Source organism: Agelaius phoeniceus, chromosome 4 (genome assembly GCF_051311805.1).
Source record: "Agelaius phoeniceus isolate bAgePho1 chromosome 4, bAgePho1.hap1, whole genome shotgun sequence".
NCBI classification, from domain to species: domain Eukaryota; kingdom Metazoa; phylum Chordata; class Aves; order Passeriformes; family Icteridae; genus Agelaius; species Agelaius phoeniceus.
Genome location: NC_135268.1, coordinates 10680904 through 10692941, shown reverse-complemented (window position 1 = coordinate 10692941; position 12038 = coordinate 10680904). Strand labels below are relative to the sequence as shown.

Here is a 12038-nt window from a genome sequence, read left to right as displayed (position 1 = left end):
CTGGTATTTGAGGTCCTGTGCTCCTGTGGTCACTGATGAGCATCCACTGACTCTCCAGGAAGGTAAAGGCCAAAGCTGGGCACATTTGGTTGAGGAATCAAGTCTGCACTCATCCAGGGCTGGTCCTTCAGTAGATCTTGTCCATTCAGCTGATTTCCTCCATGTGGGGCCTTGGCCCAGCAAGAGCAGAGCACTGTGGTACAGCTCTGTTGTGATGTCAGACACATCTGCAGGGACTCTTAATTAATTTTTCTTTAATTCAGGCAGCTGAAGAAAAATGGAGGTTTAAAAATTGCTGCCTCCTTGCTAAATAACACTTCCTGCTTGCCCGCAGAAAGGCATTTGATGGATGACTAAAGCGTGCTGCTTCTGAAGATGATTGATTGGGAGATTAGGACTTGACTATTTAAAACTGATGGCACAACAGCCAGGAGAAGCAGCCCCCTGGTAATGCCATGTAGTAGCTGTGCAGCAGGAATTCAAGCTGGCTCCTCGTGGGCCAGCTCCCACGGGCACAGCTTCCCCCAGAGCTCGGTGCCTGAGCCAGCACACTTGGTGTGTGGGCTGGGGGAGCTCCTCTTACCTCTGATCATGGTAGGCAGAGGATCTCTGAGCTCCTTGAGCTTGTGGGAAGTAGAAATATGGATATGAAGCCATCAGCTGTGCTGGCTCACCCTGAGGATGGAGCTAATGGGCTTGACATCTGCAGTGGGTTCAGAGTGTGGCAGTGCTGGCACTGCCCAGCAGAGCAGCAGGACCCTGGTTGTTCCACAGCACTGTGGCCATTCCCAATCTCCTGTCTGCACCACAGTGCACTGCTGGGAGCAATTGACCTGGAGGCAGGCCAGAGCTTTCCCTTCCTTATTCTGTCATAAATCAGAAGTCAGAATGTCTTTATTATCTATATAACACTTCCCTTTAGGCTAAAAACCTAATGTAAAGCCTTTCCTTTTTCTTTTCTTTCTAAGCTTGTATGACTCCTGTCATTTACTACCAGCCCAATGAATTATGACAGCTGCCTTGCTGCTCCTTGCATGGGACTCCTCATTTATTACAGAAACAAGCAGCCTAATTTGAGTGATAAATGACTCCTGGTGACCATATACAAAAACTCAGGGTTTCTGTTCACTGAGGAAGGAGAAAAAGAGCATTTTTCTTTTCTTTCTCTCAGCAAAGTTTCCAGGAGATTTTTTGGCTGAGCTCACAAAACTGACATCCTCTTTGAAAGTAAATTTTTTTTTTTTTCAGATTTAACCAAGCTGCAATGTGTTTTGTGTTTGTAAATGTGGCTTTGCCTGAGAGGGGTGTCGGTACCAGCTTCTCATAGCCCATCACAAGGTATTAGAAAACTCTTTTTGCCTAGGATAAGGCCAGTTTTTCAGCTGATGAGGGCTGTTGCCGACCTTCTGACTTTTATTTTATCATTTCTGAGTGGAGAGGCTGCTCAGTACTTTCACCTCTTTTGTTTCTTTTCAATGCATAATCATGTGTAAGTTAAACACCCAATTTTTCGGTGTTTTCATCTGCTTGATCAAGTCTATATTGCACACGTAATCTTGTGTGATTTCAGAAAGCTAAATGATGCCAGAGGGTGAAGTCAATAATCAATGAATATAAAGCAAAGAGTTTGAAATACTTCAACTTGTGCACTTGATGAAAGCTGGTGTGATTTTTTTTTAGCATGAAACAGTACTTGGAAGGGAGCTGTTTGACCCTTCTGACTTCTATTTCTCTTTGGCTTTGAGCTTTTCCAGATGATTTCAGAAGGTGGTGAAAAGGCTCCCTGGTGGAGCAGTGGTTGGAGGGTGATTTGCAGATGAGTTTTGCCCATAGAGATCTTCTCACACCTGTGCACATCCTTTGGTTCCCCAGCCCAAATGTGACATTTCATGTGGCTTAGCTCCTTGCAGAAATGTGGTTTAAGGCTGAGCCAGACCACCCTTGTGCTGAGTGTTGCCTGATGTTCAGCCTCACCACTTCCTTCTTGTGACCCATTAACTTCCAGCAGTCCCACAGTCATTTGGACCACCCTGAAATCCCATAAATATCCCATCTGGGATGTTTCAGTGAGGCTTCCTCCAAATGGAACCATTTATGGGTCTCTAATGCATTGGTAGTTCTGAACATAACGAGTAGTTGCAATATTTCCTCAGGAATTTCTGACTCATGCTTTCTCTGGAGTGTCAGGTGTGGAAGCTCCCAGAAATCAGTAATTAAGGTATAGTCTGAGGAGAACAATGCATGAAGAGAGAACCTATATATGTGTTTTCTGTTTTTTGACAGAGTGGGTCTAGTGATCATCACAACAGATAAGTGTTAGTGACCACACTCACCCTCTGAGCAGCTCCAGATGTTGTGTGGTGGTACCAAAATTATCACAATACACATGATATTTTGATGTCACAGGCAAAGCATCTTAACTCTCAGGGCAGACTTAATTTCATGATTATTTTAAATATACCTTCTCAATGCATTTTCTAATGAATGTCTCTCTAGCATGAGTGATGGTGTTAAGATCTACCACTTCTCACCAGTAACTCACCAAAAATTCAGAAAGCTAAACAGCATTAAAGGGATCAAGCCTGGCTTTCCCAAGGTCACTCAGACACCCCGTGGCTGAGCTGAAAACAGCAGCCCCTTGCATGATGCCCTTCAGCAGCTGTTTCTTGATGTTGCACACGTAATCTTGTGTGATTTCAGAAAGCTAAATGATGTGTGTAGGACAGCAAAAGGCTGAGAAGGTGGTGTTGAGAGATGATCTGAAGGGCAGCAGCTTACAGCCAAAGCCACGATGACAGAACCAAAATGCCAGGGCAGGGAGTTGGGGCTGCAATCACAGATGTGTGTGCCCTGCAGGATTGAGTCCTTGCTTTGCTTTCCTGGTGGAATTACTGGAGAGAGCAGTGCAATCACCACACTGTCAGTGCCCCAGCCCAGGGAAGCACAGGTGAATAAAAGCAGGCTTTGCGTGGTGCTCTGAAGCAGCCCACAAAACATTGCCCTGCTTGATGCAGCAAATCTCCTGCTCTCGCTTGGTTAATGGCTCTTCATCACTTTTCAGTTCATAGTTTAATGCTCCAATGGAAGCCAATTTGAATTCATTTAACTCTTCAAATAAAACTTCTGTGAGACGCTGTATCAGATGTTTTATTATAGTCCATCTATTCTGGTACTGTTTTCCCCTTTCCTAAGGCTGTCAATTAGCTATCCAGTTCCAAGAGAATGATTTGTGCTGTGAACTCAGCTGAGACACAACATTTGTGCAGTAGAATGGTTGCCTAACTAGGACTCCTAAAAGTCAATTAATGCAGTAGCCAAACTCTGTATATGTTGCTTGATCGGGTAGACAAGCTAAGCCATTTAAAAAAAAATTGCTAAACCCCTTTCTTATAGTTCTATTAGAACTAAGTAGCTGCAGATTTTCTGTATTGATTTTGAAAATTTACTAAGGATTACAGGTTTGTGGGTGATTACTAAAACTTTACTTTTACAAAAAAAAGAGATATAGTCCCAGGCTCTGGAACAGCCTGTTAGAAGCTGAACTATTTGGTCTTTATGGCTTTTTTTCTTTTAGTAGTTAATTGTTTCCCACACTTTGTTGTCCTATTGCTTTTCTGGGAGCTAAAAATGTTTGCCACCATGTGAGATAATTAAAATGTGTCCACTCTTATACCAATGCCAATATATTTCACTGAATAACGTGTTTTGTGGTATCTGTATCCTGTCACAGGGACTATTTGTGAGCAAGTCAGATGTGGTCTCATCTGTGCTAGGAATTAAAAGGAGGCCACTAACTTATTTCAGAGGGACTACTGCTGTCACATAGTAGTGATCTATTGCTACTGCAGAGGAAGTCTATTTAAACCCAGATAACAAAGACTTTGTACTTAAATCTCTCATACAGCACGTTTGCCACATGAAATTTAAACAGGGCTTTATTCTGAGTTTGCTCAAGCCCAGTTCCAGCCAGTCAGACACAGTTTTCAAGCTCTGTGTACATTGATTCTCATTAGAACAGCTTCCCTTTTTTATTCTTTGAGTAATTTCTGCTAGGAGTCCCCTATCCCTATCTTTGTCCTCACTGGCTGAAGGATTTGGTTATTGTTGAGAGGATTTGGTAGAAAAAGAGGGAGAAGACACAGAGTTTGGTCCCACCAATCTCTGATCAGAGCAGATGTGAGGGCTGGAGCATCATCCAAGCCCCCAGTCCTGGTGACAACCTGGCAGGGCTTGGCAAGTAGTGGCTTCCAAGCAAAATGAAGCAAGGAGAGTAAATGAAGCCAGGGTGACCCACCATGTGTGCCTACTTTTTTTGTGTATGTGTGTGCTTCTTGGACTTCCAAACACCTTCTAAAGGGGAAAATTCAGTCTCTTCCACCTTGCTCATAAATACTTACATTTAGCACTGCTTCAATTGCATGGCAATTGGGGAGCGGCAACTTAAGTTTATAATATCTCTCCTGTCTCTTCCTAGTCTTGGTTCTACACGAGGTTCTAGGCAGTCCTCCAAGAAAATTTTGAGTCTTAGGACCAGTTCTTTACAGGCAAGATCAGCTTTTTGTGGGGACCACTTAGGGCTGCACACATGACTGCTGTCAGTAAACCTAATCTAGACAGAGAAATGTGGTCATGTAACAAAAATACTACAGTATCCAAGAGACTTTCCCTTTAATGTTCTTAAGTGTTGCAGACAAGACAGTCAGAGGAAGTTTTATGTAAGATAATGAACACAAATTGAAATTCTTACCTTGAAATGACTGGAGGAGTACTGTTTGCCTATCAAGAGGAAAAATGCTTTATGGTGAAAAAATAAGGCAGGGAGTAGAACCTTTGATTTCTGTCTCTGCCACTATCATGCTTTGCCCTCTGGAGGCCAATGATTTTTTTCAGTATTTCATTTTCCCTGTCTTTGTTGAGGGAATAGTAGTCTTTTCTATCATTACATGGGCATTAGCTGTAAAATGCTCTAAGATTATTTATGTTTGGTTTGGATGTGTATAGCAGGGATATTGCAAAGTGTGCTTTTGGGAAAGCCAGTGCAAAATTCATGATGTGCAGGCAAATGTATTTGCTGTGCTTGCTTCCTGTTTCTTCTTTTTTGTTGTACCCTGGTTAAATTCCTTTGTGTTTATTCCTGCCGCTGCTTTATGGGGTTTCTCTGAGAGGAGCCACTTTGTCAGCCAAATGAAAGATCTCTGTGGAGATTTCTGGTGTGTCATCTGTGACCTATAGATACTGTTTTGCTCTTGGTTCAAAATACAAACAAATGTTTCCTTTTGAAAGATCTATTCTTTGTTTTGTCTAGATAAAGTTCAATTTGGAAATGCCACTAGTAGGATAAGGGTCCTGCTTGGGAATTGAAGGGATTTTTTTGTTGAGTCACGCTCAGCTCAGAGACTGGAACTAGAACTAATGCCATTAGAGCTCTGTGATGGAATAGAGAGGCATTGATTAACCTCTTGCTTTCATGAAAAATCTCTGTTTATTGAACTACTGAGGCATTAACTGATTGTTGAAGGGGCAGAGTGTGGAATAAAAAAAAAAATCCAAATGGTTGTCAGTCTTTCTGAACATAGTGCCACTGAATCAGGCTGGAATTGTCTTTATATCCTTGTTCTCCTCTCCTGGGGGCTGAATGTATAACTCCACTCGGTTTTCAAAAACAATCTCCAGGGCGTATCATGGACAAGGAAATCCAGCCTGGCTTTCTGGGTTATGGAAGGGGCTGAGAAAATTGTGTCTTATCATTTGACACAATATCTTGTAATCCATAAAGCTCAGTTTTAGGTAACTCTATATACGTAGAGACTTTATTTTCTGCCTGAACACAAATATGTTTTTCCATGGGGGAGAAAGCCTTTTGGGAGGTCCTTCAGTTAAAAATCTGAGTGTGCAGAATGATTGCCTGTGGTTGATGCAGGCACATGGAGCTTGCACCAAGGCTGATGGGGAGTTAGTCTGATGGGAGCCTGTCAGGTGTTTGGAGGCATGCATGGCTCACTTTGCTTGCTGTGTGCACGTTGGATTTGCCAGAATTCTCTTAGTCTTTAATTGTGATTTTTGAGGTACAAACAATGGTACCATGCCCTTCTGCAGGTGATTAATTCACCAGGACGCTGATGCATAGTTCCGCTCTAAACGGCAGGACACTAAGGGGGCAGAGTAGTGGAGCCATTTAAAATTGCACCCCAAATAAGGTCTACAGAGTAGTAATAACTAAAAATGCCCTATAGTTATACCAGCTATTTAGGGGGGTGGAGGGCAAGTAGTCTGGCAAAATATCAAGGCAGTGGGCCCTGCTTTTTTTTTTTTTTTATTTAAATTAAAAAACCCCAAGATGCTCTGAGGGCTTTAAAATCAAATGTGATCAATAAGTCTAATTTCTGTATCTTACCTAGAAGCCTAGAAGAGTGCACTTTTCTCTCATTTCCAAACATTTCTCTGTGACTCACTGACCACCTGCCCTCCCTTCTGGTGCTTTTAGGGTGTGATCTATACCCCAGTGAGAGAGATTAAATTCAGGAATACCCTGAGGGTCTGGAACTTGAACTCTGGCCTCCTCCTTGCACAATATGGTCCCATGGAAAAGGACAAGATGTTGGCTGGAACATCCCCTGGAAGTAGAGCACAGAGGAGATGGGTGCATATTTCATGACAGACTGCTTTAACCTTCCAAACAGCCGCCTCTTTTACGGCCAGCAGCTACCATTAATTATTTATTAGGACACTTATTTATACACTAAAAGCTAAATTCAGTCCTTTCAGCGGAGCCTGGCAGAGTGTGTAATAAGTAGCTGTGGATAGTCTTTCAGGAGGGGAGGTTTTGTGCAGAGCTCTGCTCATGGGAGAGCCTGTCCACATGATTCTCTCTGCTGTTTGTGCCTAGTACTGATATTTACATGTGGGAGATGAAAACCCAGCCATTAGTAAGAGTCTGGAGCTGTGGGGCATCAGCCTGATCCCCCTTGGCCAGGTTTAGTAAGGAGAGTTCTTATGCCACCAGCATCCAAGGAAGAAGAGGGAATCCCTTCCTTTGTGCTTCCTTCCTCATGAAGGAAGCCCACCCTGCTCTGGCTTCTCCTTCTGTGTTTGCTCTGGCTCTGTTAAACCCATCCTTGCAGCAGAGGAGGGAGGATGAATTTGCTCCCTTTGCCTCCACTTGGGGAGAGCAGCTGTGACCCCTTCTATAGCCAGAGGGAAGGGAATAGGTTTTAATATTTCTCTGTTCCTTTTGAATTGAGTTCAAATGGCCATCCATGACTTGTGGTGCCAATGCATTTTCCTCATCAAATACTGACATGGTTTCTACACTGGTGTGCTGTTGCCATGTAATTCTGCTGGCATTGCTGTTTAGGTAATATATTATTATTTTTCTATAGCAACTGTTAGTTTCAGTAGGAATTCCAATTCCATTGTAATTATTAGAGACAGTAGTTGTAATAAATGTTTAGGATTGACTTGCATGATTTTCATTTTCTTCCAGCACCTGATGCTTTTAATGGCTCAATTTTTCTAATTTGAATGTTGACATAGATGGAGAATTGATTCTGAATTTCTATCTAGCGCTCTTCTGGGTGGCTTACCGTGGTGGGGGACATTGCTTTAGCATCTCAATAGGAGAGAGAGACTTGTTGCTGGGAGCTGTGCCTTCTTCAGCCTATCTCAACATGGGAGACAGGACTCTTTGATGTTCCACCCAATTTCCAGCAGAGACCCTTCTTCTCCCCAAGAGTCCAGCCCTTCTGCCTGCTCTAATGGTCCTCAACTGCATCCCAGGCCTGAGAACAAGGGATCTGATGGGCTGCCCCCATACACTGTGCTCCTTTACATGTGCAAACGGTTTCAACCCAGGCTCCCCTCCCTTTGGGAGGTGTGGAGAGCCCTTGGCTCTCACCCTAAGCTCAATGCCCTGTTCCTGAAAGACTCCCCAGGCTGGGCCAAGTGCAGCTTCCTGCACAATTCCGAGGTAACCTTTCCTTCAGTCATCCGGACCCCGGCTTCAGTGCCTTGCTGCTCTCAGCCCAGGGCTTGCTTTGTCCAGAAAAGCCAATGATGCAGGTATGGAAAGCAGTTTCTTGGATGCACCTATGGAGCTGCAGAAAGAGGGTTGGGATTGGATACTCTTTTAGGTCCCTCCCAACCCAAACCATTCTTAGATTCTGGGATTATGGAAACTTTGCAAAGCAAACACTTGATGGAAGCAAACAGCAGATTATTCATGCAGCTAAAGCTCAGCCATCCCTATGGTCATAGAGGCAGTCAAAGCAAAATTGTTTGTGGGCAAATCAGGATGATTTGGAACAGAAATGATACTTTTTTTTTTTGGTAGAAGTTCATGATATGGCTTCCTTTACTGCTTGTAGAGAAATGATGAATCTTTCTGGGGACATAGAGTTAAATGCAGTTTTTTGTTTATCTAACTGAAAACTCATAGTCAGAATAATAGGAACTCATCAGCATTTTCTGTGCTCAGTATTGCCATGGGTTTGCAATATATGGTCACATTTTCCTTAAAGTATTTCATTACACTGCTGGGATAATTCCTGTACTGCAACCTTAAAAAAGCCCATCTTTACTATTAGCATATTTTTATCCTGCTCATAGTGAGTATGGCAGTTGAACTCTAGAGCAGCTCATGATTCCTGCACGGTGCTAAGGCTGATCATGGCCATTACAGAGAGTGATACAGCAGATATCACAGCCTCTGAACACCCATAAAGTTTTAATAGGACTTGCAGAACTTGATAGTGTGAGTTAATAGGGTGTTCAGGCTGAAAAGGACTTGTATGTGGGGTGTGTGTGTGTGCAAGTGGTCAGTCACTGAAGCATCCTGCTCTCTGCTGAAATGTAACCCTTTGAATTTGATTTACTCTCATAAAAGGCAAGTTAGAGGAGCATTTCCCCAGCCTTGGAGAAGAGAGTGGTATCAACAAGGCATGAAGATACTCTGCTTTCAATTCTGAGGCTTTCAGACATTAGGCATCTATTATGAATCCAAAAAAAAAAGGGCCGTGTTCTGGGGAAATGGCACAAAACCTGAGAGACAGTTGTAGATTTGTGCACAGAGCAATGGCATGAGGAACATCAACCCAACTGAGCAGATATCAGAGGATCTGATTGATAAGATTCAGGAGGGAACTCAAAGCCAAGAATTTCCTTAGTTAAATGGACTTGGCAGTTCACAGCCCACCGCAGCCCCTCCTTTAGAGCAGCATTCCCAAAAGCAAGGCAGGCAGTGCAGCTTTAGGGAGGGGAAAAGGTGCATGGGGAGAGTGCACAGACAGGATGGGGCAAGACAGGGAGCCACCTGGAAATGTGGCCAGCTATTAAAACTTTGTGAACAAGGAGATCCTGCTGTCCTTGCACAGGCTGAACATTTATGGCAGGTGGATCGTGGTTCAAGCTACTCAAGAAATGGGGTGAAAATGAGTTACTTCTCTTTTGTTACTTCTCTTGTTCTCTGAGAGCATTCACAGCTAGGAGAGGGGGAGTAACCTGCTACAGGCCAGATTCTGCAGCATTGATTCACACAGAGGGAAGGAGGGAGGCTTCAGCCAATATGAATGAGAATGTAGAAAACTAATGTTTTACTAACAGGAGTTAGTAAAAAATGACCTGGTAAATTCCCTGGGGAAAAGAGAACTTCCTGAGTGTGGGGTTTTGTTGGTATGTGTGGTTAGGACAGTGCAGGGCTTGTGGGAAGAGACTTCTTCACCTTTGAGCATTTTCCTGTGTGTGAAAGGAAAGGAGTGACTTAGAGCACCCAGCAGCCGTGACTTAGAGCCCCTGTGCCAGCTGTGGGATAAAACCCCTGGGCTGCTGCTGGACTGGGCTCTGGAGCATCTGAAGAGCCCCCACTGATTTCTTCAGTTTAGCTCTTACTGCCTCTAACAATCCTTGCTTCCACTCTATAAATGATCATGCTGTTTAAAAAAAAAAGATAGATATAGTTTGCTATCAAAGTGCTGGAAGAGAGCAAATCCGTAGGTTTTGGCTTCCTCACAGTACAATTACTCTTACTTTGTTGCAGATTTAATGTATCTCCTGGAAAGCTTCTACCAGGTCATTTTAGTCCAGTAGTTCTGCTGGACTTTACTGGATGGTAGCAAAAAAGGCAAAGGATGTGGGGAAGACTAAAGAAGCAACTGTATCCTCTTTTCCCCCTCACCTAACTTCCCGTGCTCTCCCTTCTGTGGTCTTTCATGCATGTAGGCCGACAACTGTTCCCCTTGGGAACAACATCCCTTTGAATCAGGGACACTTGCATGACAAAGACTATCTCATCCCAAACTTCCAAATAATCCTTGGGATGCCAGGCTCCAGGCAGCTTTTGGAAGCACTGTGCAGAGGTTCCGGGCAGATCATTGGGCACACTCTGGGTATTTGTACCTGCTCTGAGTGTAGGCACTGTCTGTGTGCTGGTGTGAGTGTATGCCCACAAGCAGAGGTTGAGAAGCTGAACAGCTTACCTAGAGAAGAATTTCTTTCCTGGTGTGCAGCAGACTCCTGTTATTCAAAGCTCTTCACAGGGCTCCAGGTGAACCAGGCAGAGTTCTCAGTTGCCAGCAGCTCTCAGCAGCATCCCAGGAAGGCTCCTCTTGCTCCGGCCCCAGCCACTGAACTCCACCGGCACAATCACATCTCATTTGTACGCAGCCTGTCCTTTCAGAGCGAGCAGCCAGCTGGAACGATTCAAACCTCTGCTCAGCACAGCGTTCCAAATGCAGCTTCCTTCCTGGGCACGGGGATGACGCCGGGGAGCCGCCAGGCTCCGGCAGAAAGGCTGCGAGAACTCTGGGATCAGCCCAGGAGCCGCTGCTCGCGGTCCTGCCGCCGGCGCCGCGCTCCGAGTGCCGGAGCCAGCCTCCGGCTCCCGCGGATCTCCGGCAGCAGCGAGGCGGCTTCGCGGGGCTGCGATTGGCAGCAGCGGCCGATTCCTGCCGCTACTCAGCCCGCAGACTTGCAGGGACTCGGAGCTGCTCTGATGTCATTCCGGCCGAGGGGGGGATGCTCGGCGAGGACGCCGCGGCGGAGGCTGGTTCGGAGATGAGCTGCGTTCCTCTCCCGCCGCCCCGATGGATTCCGCGCTCCGCGAGGATTTGCATCATCTGTCATCGTGCGGCTGGACCACCTCCCCTCCTGCCCGCCCCAAATGCGGGAGGGAAGTGCCTCTTCCAGCTCCAGGTTTTACACCTGGAGCCTGCAGCGGAAAGCCTTGGAGCAAGGCAAAGTTGGCAGAGTCATTTTTCTGGCAGGAGGATGCTTGTGCCCCCAGTGCCCCCCATCACTTCTCACTGTCTCCAGGCACTAAAAAAAGAGGCTTAACAAAATCCCAGCGCTGGAAGGTTTTTGGTTCCTATTCTTGTTAGGTCACTGATAAGATCACCTGGTACAATAAAAGGTGGGTTTAAGTGCACGACCAAAATCAAGGAGGAGTCACCCAGCAAATATTCCCTGGCACCAGCGAATATTCAGTGCCTGGAGATGAAAAGTATTTTCTTGCTCTATGTGACACAAGTTCCACCTATTTGTTGCATAATTTCTCATTAAAATCCTTCATTTCATCCAGCTGGAGAATAAACCAACCTCCACAGCCAAGTAACATGATTGCTACGTGACTTCAAATTATATTACAGAGGCAAAACTAAACACTTTCTATATTAAAAGAATTAGATTTCATTCCAATCTAATTTTCAATTTTTGCCAGCTTGACATCTTTCACTCCAAAACTGTTCTTTGTACAATACACCTTGGAATTGAAATTCAGCCAGTTCTGTGCAGCAAATGTGAGGAGAAAACAGTTTTGTTCAAGGAGACGGGAACAGACCCATTCTGAGATGATGAATGATGCTGTAAACTCAGATTTGAATCATAGGAGGGTCAGCTCAACCTTTTGTGTTTCCAAAGCAGCGTGAATAAATGGTGTTCCACGCAGTTCAGCATTTACATCCTTCAGCTGGGACCTTCTACATGAAGAGCTGTTTGCTCTCTGTGAATATCCAAGTTTCAGAGATGGTAGAGATTCTGAACTGGGGACT

At 44.8% G+C, this 12038-nt stretch overlaps 1 protein-coding gene across 9 annotated transcripts in view; it reads right to left on the bottom strand.

Moving 5' to 3' along the window:
• Positions 1–11798, bottom strand: part of LOC143693919 (bifunctional heparan sulfate N-deacetylase/N-sulfotransferase 4-like) — a 67912-nt gene extending 56114 nt beyond the window's left edge. For 4 of the 9 annotated variants that reach the window (XR_013181933.1, XR_013181932.1, XR_013181934.1 and 1 more), the window contains exon 1: positions 10470–11607. The gene's annotated coding sequence lies outside the window, so the exon portion shown is untranslated. Of the gene's footprint in view, positions 1–10469 lie in introns of all 9 variants that reach the window. The other 5 variants (XR_013181936.1, XM_077176785.1, XR_013181937.1 and 2 more) reach the window with 4 other exon arrangements.
• Positions 11799–12038: the final 240 nt, after the last annotated feature.